General features: G+C 43.2%; 1 protein-coding gene across 1 annotated transcript in view; it reads right to left on the reverse strand.

Moving 5' to 3' along the window:
* Positions 1-11,036, reverse strand: part of LOC126108834 (uncharacterized) — a 78,633-nt gene extending 67,597 nt beyond the window's left edge. Inside the window, exon 1 of the mRNA XM_049914198.1 lies at positions 10,827-11,036. The gene's annotated coding sequence lies outside the window, so the exon portion shown is untranslated. The remainder of the gene's footprint in view (positions 1-10,826) is intronic.
* Between the last annotated feature and the right edge of the window lie 7,671 nt (positions 11,037-18,707).

The following is an 18,707-nucleotide window of genomic DNA, read 5'->3' on the forward strand; positions in this document are numbered from 1 at the left end:
CAAGAGATGGAAAACGAGCGGGACACCATTGCAACGACGAAAAAGCCGGCTAAAGGTCTCAATGCACGACGGATACAGTGCACCACGTAAGGCGCCCTTCCCCAATTGGCTCGCTCTTCGGAATAATTTAGAAAGATGGAGGTCAAACCCGAGAGGGGACCATCACATAAGGCCGAAACATGTGAGACTCCTTTTAGTCGCCTCTTACGACAGGCAGGAATACCGCGGGCCTATTCTAACCCCCGAACCCGCAGGGGGACCTCGTAGCCCGTTCGGCCAGCCTGTCGGCAAGTTAATTTCCTGGGATTTCGATGTGTCCTGGGGTCAACACAAACACCACTAAATGACAGGACCGGTCCACGGCATAGACGGACTCCCGAATGGACGCCACCAAAGGATGGAGAGGGTAGCACCAGTCGATAGCTTGTAGGCCGCTCAAAGAGTCAATACACAGAAGAAACAATTCCTCGTGTCAGAAACGGATATACTGAACTGCACGAGAGATGACCACCAGCTCTGCAGTGAATACACTGCAGCCATCGGGCAAGGAATGCTGTTCGATACAGCCTCTGAGGACAAAGGCTAGCCAACATTGCCGTCAGCCATCGAGCTGTAGGTGTAAACCACTTCAGAGCCCCGGAACACTTCAAGAATCGAAAGGAAGTGACAGCGGAGAACCGCTGGTATAACGGAGTCCTTAGAGCCAGGCAAAAGGTCCAGGCAAAGCTTCGGCCTACAGCTACACCACACAGGTGTACGTGAATGGACCTCGAAGAGAGGTGGTACAGGCGAGGACCCCAGTTCAGACAGAAGAGATCGCACGTGAACTGCAATCGTCAGCCCTGACGTGGGCCAGTTGTGCGGGAGGTGAACCGCCACCGTTGGGAAAAGGAGACAGTAATTAGGACGTTCGGGAGAGCTACGAATGTGTGCAGCGGAACTGGCAAGCAGTTGTGCACACCTGATCAACGGAGGGACTCCGGCGTCCACCAGTACGCTTGTCACCGGACTCGTCCTAAATGCTAATGTCGCTAGTCGAACTCCGCGACGTTGCAATGCGTCGATCAGACGCAATGCTGAGGGTGACGCCGAACCGTAAATAACACTCCCGTAGTCGAGGCGAGATTGAACGAGGGCTCTGCAGAGCTGCAGCAGTGTCGAGCGATCTGCACCCCAGTCGGTGTTGCACAGGCAGCGGAGGGCACTGAAGTGCTGCCAACACTTCTGTTTAAGCTGACAAAGATGAAGAAGCCGAGTCAAACTAGTGTCAAACACCGGACCTAAGAATCAATGTGTCTCCACTATAGTGGATCGTCATTAAGGTAAAGTGCCGGTTCCGGACGAACGGTACGACGCCGACAGAAATGGACGGAGCACGTCTTCGTGGCGGAAAACTGGAAGCCGTGGGCTAGAGCCCGTAACTGCGCCTCGTGGACGGTTCCCCCAGTAGGCGACGCTCGGCAAAACCAGTACTGGAGAAGCAGTACAAAATGCAGAAGTCGTCTGCAACAGAGAAGGCGAGACAGAGGGCCTGACAGCTGCTGCTAAACCATTAATGGCCACTAAAAATGGAGAGACACTCAATACAGAGCCCTGCAGAATTCCACTCTGCCGGATGTGGATGGAACTATGGGAGGCAACAACTTGGACACAGAAAGTACGGAGTGATAGGAAGTTCCGGATAAAAATCAGGAGCGGGCCCTAGGGACCCCACTCATAGAATGTGGCAAGGATACGTCGTCACCAGGTCGTGTCGTATGCTTTATGTTAAGTCAAAAAAGACGGCAACCGAGTGTTGGCATCTAAAAAAGGCTGTTTGGATGGCAGACTCTAGGGACACAATATTATCAATGGTAGAGCAACCCTGACATGGAGCCAGTACGCAGGGTGACTCCAGGACCAAACCCAACTGCCGACACACCATATGTACCAGCAGCTTAAAGGAATGTTAGTGAGGCGGATAGGCTGATAGCTGTCAACATCAAGCAGGTTTTTTCTGGGTTTGAGTAACGGAATGATGGTGCCCCACCATCCTTGCGATGAAAAGAAGCCATTGCACCACATCCGGTTGAAGATGACAAGGATATGTCGCTTGTAGTCACACGAGAGATCTTTAATCATCTGGCTGTGGATCCGATCAGGCCCACGAGCTGTGTCGGGGCAATGTGCAAAGGCACTGAGGAGGTCCCACTGTGTAAATGGGGCGTTACAGGATTCACTGCGGCGTGTAGTGAATGAGAGGACTTTCCCTTCTATCTGCCGTTCGAGAGTGTGAAAGGCTGGGAGGTAATTCTCCGATGCAGAGGCTCGAGCAAAGTGCATTTGCATCGGTAGATAACGTGCCGTTTATGGTAAAACCGGGAACACCTGTTGGAGGCTGGTACCCGAAAATACATTTGATCTTTGCCCAGACTTGGGAAGGTGACGTATGGCACACAATGGTCAAGACGTATCTCTCCCAACACTTCTGCTTCCGTCATCTACTAAGATGGCGAACAGGCGCACGGAGCCGTTTAAAGGCAATAAGGTGCTCCAGGAAGGGTGCCGCTGTAGAGCTCGCCGACGCTCCTTAATTGCTTCAGTGACTTCTGATGACCAAGGGACAGCCTTGCCCGGGCCACCCTAAAGAGCAAAGGATCGCGTTTTCTGCCGCAGAAACAATTGTTGTAGTCACCTGCTCAACTGTCACATCAATGTGGACACGTGGAGGAGATTTGATGGTGACAGCAGAGGTGAAAGTTTCCCAGTCCGCCTCGTTTGAAGCCCATCTGGGCAGGCGTCCGTGGGCCTGACGCCGGGGCAGTGACAGGAAGATGGGGAAGTGGTCACTACCACACAGGTCATCATGTGCTCTCCAATGTATAGATGGGAGAAGTCCTGGGCTGCAAATTGAGAAATCAATGGCAAGTATCTACCATGAGCTACACTGAAATGTGTGGTGGCCCCAGTAATTAATAGGCACAAGTCGAACTGAGACAGTAAAGTTTCGACATCTCTGCCTCGGCCAGTAAGAACGGTGCCACCCTACAAGGGATTATGGGCATTAAAATCTCCCAAAAGTAGGAAAGGTTTAGGGAGTTGATCAATCAGTGCAGCTAATACGTTCAGGGGTACTGCATCATCTGGAGGAAGATACACATTGTAGACAGTTATTTCCTGCATCGTCCTTATTCTGAGAGCCACAGCTTCAAGAGGGGTTTGAAGGGGCACAGTGTCACTATAGACTGAGTTTAGGACATAACCGCAAACTCCACCTGACACTCTATTACAGTCGCTACGGTTCCTGTAACATCCCTTATAACCACGCAGGGCAGGAGTCCACATTGCTGGCAATCAGGTTTCCTCGAGGGCAATACAGATAGCAGGTGTCAAGCTTAACCGTTGCCATAGCTCAGCCAGGTGGTGGAAAAATCCACCACCATTCCACTGGAGGATGACATCATTGTGAGACTGGGAAGGCACGGAACATTCAATGAGGCAGTTTACAACTCAGGGTCACCTGCTGCCACCAACTTATTGCGTGAGCAGTCTATATCCATTGCATTTGAGGGTCTGGTGAGGTGGTGTAGGTGCCACCGCAATTTCCTTGGTCTTAGTTTTTCGATCTCTCTCGCTTCTCCTTGGGTTTCCCTGGCTGGGAGGACTTCACTGGCTCAGTCTCTGGGGCTGAGTGTGAAGCCCTACGACCTGCTGCTTTTGGGCTCTTCAGTCACTGGCGTGTCGGCCTCTTTTCCACTAGCAGAAACCTGCGATGGGAGTGACCCAAGGGACCCCTTCCTAGCAAGAGAAACCGAAGACTCATGCTTCTCCAGCTTAGAAGTGGGGATGGACGTCCCCGATGGTTGGGGGGTGTTGCTCCCGAAGTAGGTGGTGCGGGAGCAACAAAGAGGGAAGTGTAGTCTTCCGGCTCTGAGAGGTGACTGGGGTTGACGGAGCTGACGGTGCCACAACTGTTGTAGCAGCGGCATAAGACGATGTCATACGTACAGGGTGCAAGTGTTTAAATTTTCTCTTAGCCTTAGTGTACGTCAGTCGATCCAGGGTCTCGTACGCCACGATCTTCCTTCCTTTCTGGAGAATCCTGCAGTCTGGCGAGCAAGTCGAATGGTGCTCTCTGCAACTGACACAGACAGGAGGCGGGGCACACGGAGTATTGGGATGTGACGGACGTCTGCAACCTCGACATGTGACGCTGGAAGTACAGCGGGAAGACGTATGGCCGAACTTCCAGCACTTAAACCACCACATCGGGGGACAGATGAAGGGCTTTACATCACAGCGGTAGGTCACCACCTTTACCTTCTCAGGCAATGTGTCACCCTCGAAGGCTAAGATGAAGGCACCGACAGCAACCCAATTATTCTTCAGACCCTAGTGGTCACGCAGGACGAAATGGACACCTCGCTGCTCTAAATTGGCGTGCAGCTCATCGTCAGACAGCAAAAGAAGGTCCCTGTGTACTAGGATACCCTGGATCATATTTAAACTCTTATGGGGAGTGGTGGTTACACTCTCCAGCTTGTCACAAACAATTAACATCCGTGACTGGGCAGAGGATGCCGTTTTGATCAAGACTGACCCAAATCTCATTTTGAACAATCACTCCACCTCCCCAAACTTGCCCTCTAAATGCTCGACAAAAAACTGAGGCTTCATCGCCACGAAAGACTCCCCATCAGCTCTCGAACGTACAAGGTAGCGGGGCAAATAAGATCTGCTGCCATCCTTAGCCTGACGTTCCTCCCGTGGTGTGACCAGGAAGGGGAACGATTTGGGGACGTACTTCTGCGTGTCAAATGAGCTCGTGACTGCTTAGAGGCTACTGGTGTTTCACCACCAGCATAAGATGACGTACTACGCTTCACGGCGTGTCATCTGCCCCGATGCCACCCTCTCCGACCAGGGGCCCTCCGCACGGGTGCCACCCAGCCGCAGCAGAGGCCACCTGGCAGGATGTCCTTTGCCAGGAATCCAGATGCCCCAGGGGGATGGGCATCAACCCCTCGGCATAATGGCACAGGCATCAGCAGAGCGATCCCTGTGAGATCAGGGGGCTACAACCGACAGGGTACAAGGCGGCCCCACCACAACGGACTGGTTACTGTGCCGGATATCGGGTGCTCGTCCACGGTCATCGTTGACACAGAAAGTGACACTGCACAGTGCACGGTGGAAAATGCACCCAGGAAGGTGCCATCACCCAAGAGAAGGAGAATGAGCTGGACTGAAATGCGATGACGAGAAAGTGGGCTAAAGATCTCAATGCACGACAGACACAATGCACCGTGTAAGGTGCCCTTCCCAATTGGCTCGCTCTACAGGAAAATTTTGAAGAATGGAGGTCAAACACTACAGGGGACCATCACATAAAGGCCGAAACGTGTGAAACTCCTTTTAGTTGCCTCTTATGACAAGCAGGAATACCTCGGGCCTATTCTTAATCTCAGACCCGCCGGGTGGGAAGAGGGGGGAGGGAGGGGAATGACGGTTAACACAGCTGCGATAGTCAATGCTTTTGACCTCTGGTTCCCATAGGCAGTACAAGCTTTCACTGCCTGCAACAATGCACTCAAAGATTGTGTTATCTTCAACACTGAAACACATCAGCTGCTTCAGGAAAACAGCCATCCAGTCTGCTTTTTGTTCGGAATTCGACACCCAGGGTATCCACTGGCTGCAGATCTTACAGTAGATTAACTCTACCAGATAATGTGTAGCACACTAATGAATCTGATGATAAGGTCCTTTCCTAGCACACGACGGTTATGCGACTGTCCACCCTAACCACACCGTCACCTGCCAGCTCGGGGTCTCGTGTTGAATCGGGACGGGCACGGAATTCCGCGCCCCGTTCCGGCACAGTGGTTTTCGACAGACCTACTGCCCCATATACGAGCTCCATTCCTCGACAAGTGTTTACACGTGTTCGTCCTTCGCCAGCCGAGAAAAGGACGACAGCACACTGACCCTGTTTGCACGCATTTGGTAATAACATCACCGTCGTTCACACTTCCACATGCACGTCGGAAAGACACGAATGGCATTCTAATCACTTGCGTACGTGTCGGTGCTTATATACCAGCATCACAGTAACACTACATTGCATATACCCTGCAGCAATGTGCTCCAATCGATACTTTTCGAATGCCCCTTACATAGTCAAACAGTGTTGCCCACATATTTATTTTTTCGAATCTTCTATTACAAAGGAAAGTAAACTGACTATGTTTGTAATACACTAGCAAAGAAACTTCATTTACACATATTCAAGAGAACAGCATTCAAATTATTAAATGTAACTGAATACCCAGAACTGTCCAGGTTTGTATTTATTCCTATCTTCCATTAGAAAAGGGAAAAAGAATGAGCTGTGTATGTAGAGTAATCTGGCCTCACACTGTTGCTCGGTCCCAGAAGCTCTGGCTGAAGAAGCTCTCTGGTGCAGCATTGCTAGTCTTGCGTCCCTTTCTCGTCTGCGTTGCTGTTTCTTTTTTTTTGCTGCCGGATGCACTTGACCAATTGCCTTACGTTTCTTTAAAGGCATTGTTAATGCAGCAAATTCTGTAACAATACAAAAAAAGCCACTTTCGAAAAATGAGCACAAGGAGCAGTCACGCCGAATAATCCCACGTCGGTGGTGAATTGTCAGCACCTCGATGATGCGTTTAGTATTCCATAACAACCAGTACTCCTATTTATCGTATTAATCGTGTCATTCTGACACTTGGTATAAAAATTGTGACATGTAATAAAGAGAAGAAATCTGCCACTCTCCGAGTTCCTAAAAATCACCGATTGATTGTGATTGAGTGACTTCTGATGCTGATGTCAGAAACTGCACCAATGTAGAATACGCAATAATAAAAATGATGCACAATATCTAATTTGAAAAATGTGCTAGATTGAATCACTTCCCACAACATCCGCAAACACTGAAAGGATATTGAATCAAAGAAACACCACAATGGCAGTTGAAAATAAAATTTCGAAATTTCCACATCTATGTATATAGCTTCTTGGAAGGGATAGAGAGTTGAGGAAACTGCAGAGTCTGTAATCGGTAGCTTCTAGTAGTACTGCCATTTCTACAAAGGACTGTCACTTAACTTGGCTGTAGATCAGTTTGGTTGGAAATTATTTGGCTATACCAAAGCAGATACTGTAACCAGAATTCAAACACAGTTCTAAATGACGCAGCAAAACACATGTAAATACCACAGTAGCCTACATTTGTTTTGACGTACAGTCGGGTATGAATTGTGTTGACAAATGTCTGATCCCTGTAGCCACTGACCAACTCTCGAGGTCATTCATGTCCTTTGTGAATAGTACTTATCAAATTGCATTTCACAAGAGATCACCTCTACATTAGTATTCTAACAAGTAAACACCACTGATTTAGTATAGCACGTCAACAACAAAAATCATACTTAACCTTAGACTTTCACGAACATCATATTTAATTTATTATTTCCCTCTGTACACTTCTAGAGGCATCTTATCTCCACAGTATTTATTTACAGGTTTTGCTTCATAAGTGTACCAAGTTTGGTTTCCATACGAACCTCAGACAATGCGTGGCTCAAAGATACAGATAGCCATACAGCAGGTGCATTCACAATGGAGTATTTGCGGAGAGGTCAAGCCAACCTGTGGTTCCTGTAGAGGGGTTGCAGCCTTTTCAGTAGCTGCAGAGGCAGCCTGGCCAATCGACTGATCTGGCCTTGTAACATCAGCCAATATGGCCTTGCTGTGCTGGTGTTGCAAGTGGCTGAAAGCAAGAGGAAACTACCAACTGGATAAAGTATTTCGGATGAAAAATATCCCCATTCGAATCTCCAGGCAGGTACTACTCAGGAAGATGTTGCCCTCGGGAAAATCGAAACTGGCATTCTACAGGTGGAACCCCGCTTAGACAATGGATGGACTTCATTTATAAGTGAATCAGGACAGAAAACGGCCGGTAGTGGTACAATGAAGTGGCTGGTGGAGTATGTATGTGGATTTTGATGTATGTTACATACGTGGATACAATGGAAGGTTTTACATTGATTATATAATGATAAGACATACATCTTGGAACCATGTTTTAAACTGTGAGACATTTCCAGGGGCAGATGTGAACTCTGACCAGAATTTATTGCTTGTGATTTGTACATTATGATTGGAGAATTTGAATATAATCTTCTTAGTTTGCAAGTTGCACCAATTTGATTAAAATTCTTGAGCTTTCGATAGCTATCTCTGCCTTAGTCATCAGGTGTCCTCAGAGTCTCTTGTGGCAGCATGTCTGAATAAAATCTTCTAGGTTTTCAGGCCTCCTCAATTTGAGTAAAGTTCTCGGGCTTTCGATGGCTATCTCTATCATCGTGGTCAGATGAAAATAAAGTAACATTTAAGATAAAGACAAACCGTACAAATTTCTACAGAATCAAAAATAACAACAAACATTAAACTAAATATAAAAGGTGAATCGGTAAGCTGTGTAAACAACACATAGCTTTTGCAGATGTACTAGGTAACTAACTGAAGTGGAGACAACATACAATAATGATAGCAAACAAATCAGTGCCTGGAATAATTTAAACAGCTACTGGCCTTAACTATACTCCTACAAATATCTTTTCCCAATTACAGAAAACATAGATATGTCACAAATACCTCTATACACAAACATAACACAAGAAACAGTAAATGTCACACCCAGAAAGAAACAACGAAGTACAGAAAACCAGGATTTAGAGCTATATAATAAATTACCCAAAGACATTAATGAAGCACTGGAAAAGGACATAGTCCAAAATACTGTTAAAGCATTATCTCCACAGAAAAAAATTATTATACAGTGACAGTAAAAGATTGCTTTTTAGAAATTTGTGGTACGTTTCTATGGGACTCCCTCCCCCCCCCCACTCTCTCTCTCTCTCTCTCTGCCCCAGGGAGGACTCGACCATCCGATAGGGGTGCTGCGCAAACCATGGAAAGGCACCTCAGACCACACAGTAAAGATTACATTAAAAACGAAATGTGAAATTAGCAATTAGCAGCAACATGCAAAACATAAGTGGCCTTTCTGAATTTTTTGGTTGAATTGAAAGCGGCATACTCCATAAGTAGCCTAGTATATGGGGTTGAATATCTTCATTCCCTTAAATTCTCAAGTTATTTATTAATACTGTTTAGTATAGAGTCTGTTTAGTAATAAGAGTCGAGGGGCATGAAAGGGAAGCAGTGGTTGGGAAAGGAGTAAGACAGGGTTGTAGCCTCTCCCCGATGTTATTCAATCTGTATATTGAGCAAGCAGTAAAGGAAACAAAAGAAAAATTCGGAGTAGGTATTAAAATTCATGGAGAAGAAGTAAAAACTTTGAGGTCCGCCGATGACATTGTAATTCTGTCAGAGACAGCAAAGGACTTGGAAGAGCAGTTGAAGGGATTGGACAGTGTCTTGAAAGGGGGATATAAGATGAACATCAACAAAAGCAAAACGAGGATAATGGAATGTAGTCAAATTAAGTCGGGTGATGCTGAGGGAATTAGATTAGGAAATGAGACACTTAAAGTAGTAAAGGAGTTTTGCTATTTAGGGAGTAAAATAACCGATGATGGTCGAAGTAGAGAGGATATAAAATGTAGACTGGCAATGGCAAGGAAAGCGTTTCTCAAGAAGAGGAATTTGTTAACATCGAGTATAGATTTAAGTGTCAGGAAGTCATTTCTGAAAGTATTTGTATGGAGTGTAGCGATGTATGGAAGTGAAACATGGACGATAACTAGTTTGGACAAGAAGAGAATAGAAGCTTTCGAAATGTGGTGCTACAGAAGAATGCTGAAGATAAAGTGGGTAGACCATGTAACTAATGAGGAGGTATTGAATAGGATTGGGGAGAAGAGAAGTTTGTGGCACAACTTGACTAGAAGAAGGGATCGGTTGGTAGGACATGTTTTGAGGCATCAAGGGATCACAAATTTAGCATTGGAGGGCAGTGTGGAGGGTAAAAATCGTAGAGGGAGACGAAGAGATGAATACACTAAGCAGATTCAGAAGGATGTAGGTTGCAGTAGATACTGGGAGATGAAGAAGATTGCACAGGATAGAGTAGCATGGAGAGCTGCATCAAACCAGTCTCAGGACAGAAGACCACAACAACAACAACAACAACAACTGTTTAGTGAGTTACATAAACTTGTCACATATACAAATATCTAGAAGTACTTAAATATTATGTGTTACTATAAGTAGTATAGTGTGTCGCGTATTTTAATACCCTTGATTTCTCTACCCAGTATTAGTACTGTTTACTGTGTTATATATTACAGTACGTAAGTGTCACTTATTTATGAATCCGTATGTACTTACTTTTCCTGTATAAAACTGACGAAACCCGTCTTATGTACATGATCAGTGGGTGTTAACTATTATGAATACAAATCATATTCACGATAAACATTACTTAGAATGTGTAACTGAAGAAAGGCTGCAGAGAAAATTATGCACGGCTACATGTCGGAGCAATGTAAAATCGTTTACTAGAAGTGTTTCCGGTTGTATTAAAAACGACATTGAAAATATGCAGTTCATCTGCTGCCTCATACCCATTCTTATATGCACACTTAAGAAATTACAACTAAAGAGAGAATGACCGCTCTCGCCGCAAGTTTAGTAAACAGACTACAACACGGGCTTTGAAGACGAAGGGTTAACTTCGTGTTATCTTCTTGCATAATCAATCTTGACTCGTGTTTGAACCTCCCAAGGAACCAGTGCCTTGATCTATGTTTTATTCAACACACTGATTTATTAGCACTTTTCACACTAGTACTTACCACAAAATAGTAGCTCTGCACACACGTCACGCACTGACGAACTCCTAACTACGCTTTACGTCTGACGAAGTGTTGGTTCGTTACCCGCAACTGCAGCAACATATCATAGCCAGCAACCATCATTATTTGCTGGCGGGGGTGTGGAATATATTAAACAAGAAAAAAGTTCACAGCTGTTGGCACTTCACAATACCAACACAAACACTACACTTAACGCCATATTGACTTAGCTGAATTACACGCCGTTACGTTGGCAACGATGTTCGTATTAATAGAAGCCGCCAAACCTATAATCGAATCGTGTGACTATCGGCATTTTAAATTAAGTTTGCAACAAAACGTAATGGCTTACGACACAGTTTTCGGCGTTAATAACGCCGTCGACATGCAAAGCACCGTTGCTGTTATTAAGTGCTAAGCATAAGCAAATTACGTAAACTGCTTGCCGCTTTTCCTGGAATGTGAAAATTTACAAGAAAACTTTTCGCATTCTTTTGGTAATGAATAAATTGTTCAACTTTGTATTTTTGTATCATGTGTCAGCTGCATATTTCGTCTGTCTGATTTGGTCGACTCAGTCGTTTTCGTTTTTCATAAACCCTTCAAATTTGGCGCCGTTTACAATGCATTTCAGCATTTATTTATTTAGCCACCCGTGAACATTTTAAAATGTATGGATGTTGTCGGTTGCGTACATTCATATATTTATACAGTTTGTTGTTACATGTAGTTAAACATTGTCACATTTATTATTTATTTACAATCATTTTTGCTCCTTATCAGAATATTGTGAAACAAAAGCTATTTACAATTATTTTGTACTAAGGAATTCACTTAAGGCGGGTTCACACACGCAACAAAAATATCGCCACTGCGAATGGCGAACTGCAGTTACTTTGTAGTTGCATGTGTGAACTCCTAGTTTTCGTTGGCGCCATTTAAGAAGCGCAACGTTTGTCACGCCACAAAAAGTTGAACTTGGATCTACTATGTTGCGCCATTTTGCCTTCTCCACAATCGAATAACGTCATTCGATTGCTACCTCGCGGCTGGATTCAAACCTTTCTAGTGTGTATTCGTTCGCAAATAGTGCTTTTGTTTGTGCGTTTGCTATTAAAATGTCAAAAAAGTGGTCAACAGCGACAATTATGAGATTCTTGGAGGTGTATCAAGAACGAGAATGCCTTTGGAACCACAAAAGCGAATCATACAATGACAGAAATTTGAGAGATTCTGCATTAATTGAAATAGTAAACAGTATGCGTGAATATGTACCTGGAATTGATGTAGTTACAACAAAGTTAAAAATTCGAAGCATTCGAAATGCTTACATGAATGAACATAAAAAATTAATGAAATCACTTAAGAGTGGTGCGTCTACAGACGGTATTTATTAACCCAGCCTTGTTTGGTTTGAAGCTGTAGACCGGTTCTTAAAACATGTAGTCGAGACAAAAGAGACAAGAAACACTATGGTAAGTAATATTTTACATTTATTATGTTTCCAAAACATCTTATTTAGTAATATGTACAGGCGTTTAATCAGCTGATACAGGTGACGCCATTTTGCAAACTGCGCAATTATGAAGAATTTGTGGCGTCTTGTGTGAACAGTAGCTCACAGCGCCACTTCAGAATGACTTGACTTGCGGCCATACTTTCGTTGCGTGTGTGAACCTGGCTTTACAGTGTAAAAGCAGTGTTCCTGCGAAACCAATTTAAGATTTTTCCTAAAGCGGTACATGTAATCTGCTTCTTTTATTTTCTGCGGTAGTTTATTGTACAGTTTTACACCTCCATACAAGAAGCTATTTTGAGTCTTATGTTTATTCTTCCTGTCTAGGTGAAGACAGTGACTTGTTCTTCTACTATAGTTATGAAAACTGATATTTGTGCTATAATTTTTTATATTTTTCTTGATTTACACTATGGTTTGGAATATAAATTCACAAGGAACAGTTAGAATTTCTAATATTTTGAAAAGTTCTCCGCAATGGGCCCGCTTCCTGCTTTTTGTTATAATTCTTACTGCTCTCTTTTGCATTTTAAATACTGTTTGTAAATTCTGGGCTCTGTTTCCCCAGAAAATAATACCATAACTGATTATTGAATGAACATAACTAAAGTATAAAGTTCTCAAACATTCACTACTGCATGCACTTTGCAGAACACATTTAAGAAATTCTGTAATATCAGTTCCAATCTGTTCAAAGCATAACTAAAACATAATAAATTATGAGATAAAGGTGTGCGTGTGAGATCATCACATCAGATTTACTTGACGTAAAGACAGGAAGGTAACCGCCAATTTCGTTTCGAACGAAGATTGCTGGAATGTCACGTAGCACATGGTGGCTGAGCTAGACGGAAAATGCACTTAACCCTTAATCTAGTAAGGATTAGTCTGATCACGCTGTCTGTTGTGTTTACGAATGCATCCCATGTTGGCAATACTTTTCCCACATGTACCACCAGAAAGAGATCTCTGCTATCTACTAATTTGTTTTGCCTCTCTGAAATTTTGTTCCTGACTTTCAGTTTCAGCAAACATATAATACGCAGCAACTCAAAATACCCTCGTTTTGGTCAGCACCTTCTTCAGCAGACCCCTTCTATTCGCTCCAATATCTTCTGTTTCCCACAGTATTTATTTCCTGAGTGAGAACGTTGATCGATTTGACTGAAGAAAGCAAGCTGACGTCCACGGTGTTTTGGTGGTGTAAAAACTTTTAATCTTCTACGTCAGTGTAATCAAAAGACACGGCCATCTATGTCGCATATTTTTATACCTTGGAAGCATCGACAATAAGCAACAATCGTTGAAATTCTGGATTCCCTGCATGCATGAACTATCTATATACACAGCTAAGTTCACACAGAAACCTCAGTGCACGAGTCCTGTTCGCACTAATCCGGATATTTTGTTTAATAACCACATGATTGGTGGTACGAGACTTTGAAAATACACGAAAAATTTTCTTTGTACTGGTATACACAAAAAGACAGACAAATATCGGGCCAGCGTAACCTCGGTTCACGATATTTGTAAAGGCATGCGTTTGTATGTAAATGTACTTATGCTAATGTAGAATTTGCACTGACGATGCCAATTCCATGGAATACATACTTAATGGCTAATAAAGTTGTTTTACTGTGTGACAATGCGACTCCTGAGTGGCGCAGTATTTTTTTCTTTTCCTTATTTATTATTTCATCCTCCCTCAACTACTGTGAAAGGGGAGGTTGACTGGCAGTCATACAGTCAACCCACGTGTCAGCCAGTAGACATTATTCTCTAGCCTAGGTGCTAAACACAAAACAAGGAGACATATTTACCAATAATATAAAATTACTTTCAAAAGGCGATATTAGTGGAAGAATGTAGTAAATAATGCTGTCTTTACGAATAATTAAAAACAGCAGTGAAAGAAATATGGGTAGGCAGCACAGTTAAATGCAAAAAACTTCAACAACATTAACATTTGAAAAAACACTGAACACTAAAACTGGAAAAGGACCTGTCCTGGAATGGCAGATTGTTGATGAAAATCAAGGTGGGTTTGGAGGGAAATGGGAGAGTGGTGGTGATGAGGACTGAGTACTTCTAAGAGGTGATGATGACACGAGGGCAAGGAGAGCTGAGTAGCTGGTATTGGAATCTATAGATTTGCAGAAAAAGGAAGTGGGGTGCGAGAGGGAGTGGCAAGGAAGGAGTCCTTGGGCGGGATGGAGAGGATGGGGTCGATTCAGAGTTGGTCGGATGTGTATGTCACAGTGAAGTTTGTGGTTTGGGAGAGGAAGACAGTCGAAATTTCTTTAGGAGAGGACGCGGAAGTTGTGCTGGTAACTGTGCAGCAGCACGCTACGATTGGACACGAGAGGGTGAATAATAGGATTGTTGGGGTTGAGTTTGCGTATTTTGCAGGTTATTCGTGTTGAAAGTGAGTGAGGAGACGTGGAAATTCGATGAGTTGGTAAAGGATTTTTGCAGGGAAAGATAAGCAGATGTGAAAAACGAGGCACAAAGCATGGTGTTCAAGGACCTGGAGAGACTTATAGAACTTGGGTGGGACAGATATCTGTGCAAAATTTGCATACCAAAGAATGGGGCAGATCAGGGATTTGTACGTGTGAATGGCAGTGGAGGTGTGTAGACCCCATATTCAGCCAGCTAATAGTTTTAGTAGTTTTATTCTATTATGGGCTCTCTGTTGCATGATTAGCAGGTGAGGTTTCCACAATAGTTGTCAGCTGAAGTTTAGTCGAAGGTATTTGAGGTTGTAAATGATGAGGTAGAAGTCGTGGCGACAGAAGATGTAGGTGCTGCATCCAGTAATTATTGCCTGGATTTTGAAGGGGTTAATCTTAAGGAGCCATTGGTTACATCAGGAGATAAACTGATTGAGGTGGATTTCGTGGGATTTCTGGAGTATGCAATTGAAAGGCGAGGAAAGCAGTGTCATCAGCATACTGAAGGAGCTGAAGGGGATAAAGTGGTTTGGACGTACTGGAAGATTATAAGACATAAGGGGAGGGGCGAGAATGGAACCTTGAGGCACTCCTGCAATGGGGTGGAAGGTTCTGGAATTGTTATTGTTACCAATGATGCAGGATGGGTGACTGCAGAAGAGGAATGCAATAAGGCAGACATAGTTGGTTGCAAGTATGTAAGTCTGGTGTTTGCAAAGGAAATCGGAATGCCATACATGTGTGCATAGTTCTCTAGGTTATGGGAGACAAAGATGGCGGATTTATGGTCATTGAGCTGATAGGATAGGAGATAGGTGAGGTTCAGGAATTTATCATCAACAGCGGAGGAGGGACAGAAACCACACCGGGTAAGATGAAGTAGATGGTGTTGTTGTCGATGGCAGATCGGGTGGTGTGAGGAGGTGTCAGTGGGTGGTTTGTTCAGTTTGAGAAAAAGTAGGATTTTGGAGGTTTTGTACACATTGTGATAGTGGACTGTGGAGGGGATAGTATTGTACAGAATTGCAAGGGTGATGAGAAAGGAAACAGGCTATTCTTTTATGTTTTGATAGAGAATATGGTCCTGAGCAGGAGATGTGTTGTGTTTTCCATGAAGTACTTGTTTTATATTCTGTGCTGTGATAGGTCGTTCAAGTACCAAAGCTAGGAGTCAAGGGTGGGACTGTGGTATCTGCGGGTTCATGGACAGTAGGGAATTGGGAGTAGTTGTGACACACTCCCACTTTCTTTCATGCACCAGTAACTTGTTTTATACTTCACACTTTGGAAAGTGCTCTCACAAGCAGTCAATGTGGGTCAATTCGTTATCTTTTTCTGTCACATCCGTACTGTCAAAACATTCTGCAGAGCATTTCAAATGGTGGCATCCACACTGGGCATTTCATCCCATCACATCACGTCATGACACCACCAAGGATTCTCAGCAAGAAAGTTTTGACAGCTGGCAACATCTGTCCATTGTCGATCACATGATCCCCGAGCTCACAGTCATGTGGAGATCTCTGTATTTTGTTTGATTGTAGTGGTTAATGTCAGTTGTTTTTTGTTTATTTATTTATTTATTATAAAATTGTTTTGTTATTTCTTTTGTTAAAATTCATAATGAATGACAAAAGAGTGATTGATGCAGTGAGGCAGGAGTCTGAATGAACATGAACATACTAATTACTTGCCCTTTACTACATTTACAAATTGGATGTAGTGGGACTTTGAATTCCGTCGCGCTACTCTCGTTCCCTCAGACATAAATTACACCATCGCAGCGGTATGAGCGCTCGACGGCAGAGAAAATACTAAAATTGTAACTCTATTTTTTCTATCCGTTTCATTTGTCTCTCGAGAGCGGAAGCTTAATGCAGAAGTGATCTGAGGAAGACGAAAAAACTAATTCATGCGTAGACATATCGTGGAAGTTGTTATGACATTTGGGGGAGGGAAGCAACGTAAAATAAATTGCATTTAATATCAAGACGGTTTTTGTATACATTAGAAATTCCTGGACAATGAAACTTATTGCAAGATTTCGGAGCAGGCTTTTCACGCAGAAATGAAGTAGGAGATTTTTGAAGACCTGGACGCCGCATGAAAGAAGACATTTAACCTGGTAGAGGATGAACTCTTATCTACGCCACTTCCCCCTGTCAGTTACATTTTGCTAGTCTCTGTTTTTTTTTCAACAATTTTGGTAGTGGAAACTGGTTTAACTTTTGTTCAAAAACACCACAACCACAACCCCAACAATAGCTTTTCCGAATCACGAAGTCCGATAACTTTTCTGTAATACGAAGTCCGATTTGCATTTCATTCTTTCCCTTTTTCACGGTCATTCACGATTTTAAAACCCCCTTTTTCTTCACCATTTCTTCCCACATTTTCAACCTTTTCTTTTCTTTTCTTCTCTTCTTCTTTTTCTTTTTCTTAATAACCAATACAACTGGCTCCCGCGACAGGACGCAATTTTCGGATGTGTCGTTTTTGAGCAAAATTTAAACATTAATTTGTATTTTTTCCCAACAGAGAATAACCAAAAATCCTGAAATTTAAAGGGTAACTAAAAGACCAACTTTATTGTACCTAAGCAAATGATCATACAACAATATTGTAAAGAATTTTTGTAACTAATTCAATCTGATCTTCTTTTCATGGCATATATTGATGCAAAACTGTTATTTTGAGACCTTTTGGTGATTATCCGATGGAGATGTATTAAGAAAATCCATATTTTGACGAATACGATTTACGCAGAAGTGATTGACCAGCCGCTGCAGGACAGAAAATTTAATGGTGAGTCATATAATTATGTTTCATTCAAACATTCAATAGCCAACTGCAGAATACATTTTTCCCTTTCCACACATCCTGTAGTTTTCTTCTAGATTTTTCCAAAATTATCTATCTCTATTGTAGTTTGTGGTAGTTGTAGTATTGTTGTAGCATCGTTGAAGATCGTGAATTTGACCGCCAAACAGTCATTTGTTACGAAAAATTTTGGCCGCACTGCTGCATCTTTCCCAACCATTGTTGCAATAGAGCAATCATTTACACTGACGAGAAAATATTTCAACCTAAATTTGAGTCAATTCTTTATTAATCAGACTTATATTATTCCATTTTTTACTTACGATTATACATCCTATTACAATGGAATGCGGTAAGGTAGAGATAGTTTCGGCAGATGAGTTAAGTGAAGTAGATTCATCTTTCAACCAACAAGAAAGTCCACGTTTCCCTCCATGGACGAGTTCACAGATCAATGCAATGATTTTGCCTGTAACTCGCAACATTTGTGATAATACACAGATGGCGACTTTAAATGACGAAATGTGGAATGGACGCGATACTAGACCGTCAGCGCCATTGCTAACATCAATGTCAGAACCGAATATGAGAGAAATTCAGCAATGTGACACAAATCGAACACAGGAAACTGACAAACTGGACCGACTATTACAGTTATTTGCAGACATGAAACGAGACGTTAGTTAGAAAATTGACGCAAAACTGGACGCACTTGGTCAGGACTTTAAACAAAGGCTAGATAAAAGCGACGAAAAATTTGACGTATTAAACTGTACTATGACCGAAAATTTTGAACGAACGACAAAACAGATAACAGAATTAAATAACACCACTCAACAGCTCAGCCAGCGATTTGAGACATTGTCCGTCCGAGTCACTAAACAGGAAGAAACTTTGGTTACATTCACACATGAAACAAAAAACAATATCACCTGATGTGAGAATCAGTTAACTCAAATAGTTAATGTGCAGCAGGAAGTGAACACCTGTGTGGAAGAGTTAGCTCAGGCCCACACTTCAGCTAGCTCCAGCCAAGAAAAGCTGACTGAAGAAGTGGGAAATATTACCCAACAGCTCACGAAGGTAGTTCTT

This window comes from Schistocerca cancellata, chromosome 11, assembly GCF_023864275.1.
Source record: "Schistocerca cancellata isolate TAMUIC-IGC-003103 chromosome 11, iqSchCanc2.1, whole genome shotgun sequence".
Classification (NCBI taxonomy): domain Eukaryota; kingdom Metazoa; phylum Arthropoda; class Insecta; order Orthoptera; family Acrididae; genus Schistocerca; species Schistocerca cancellata.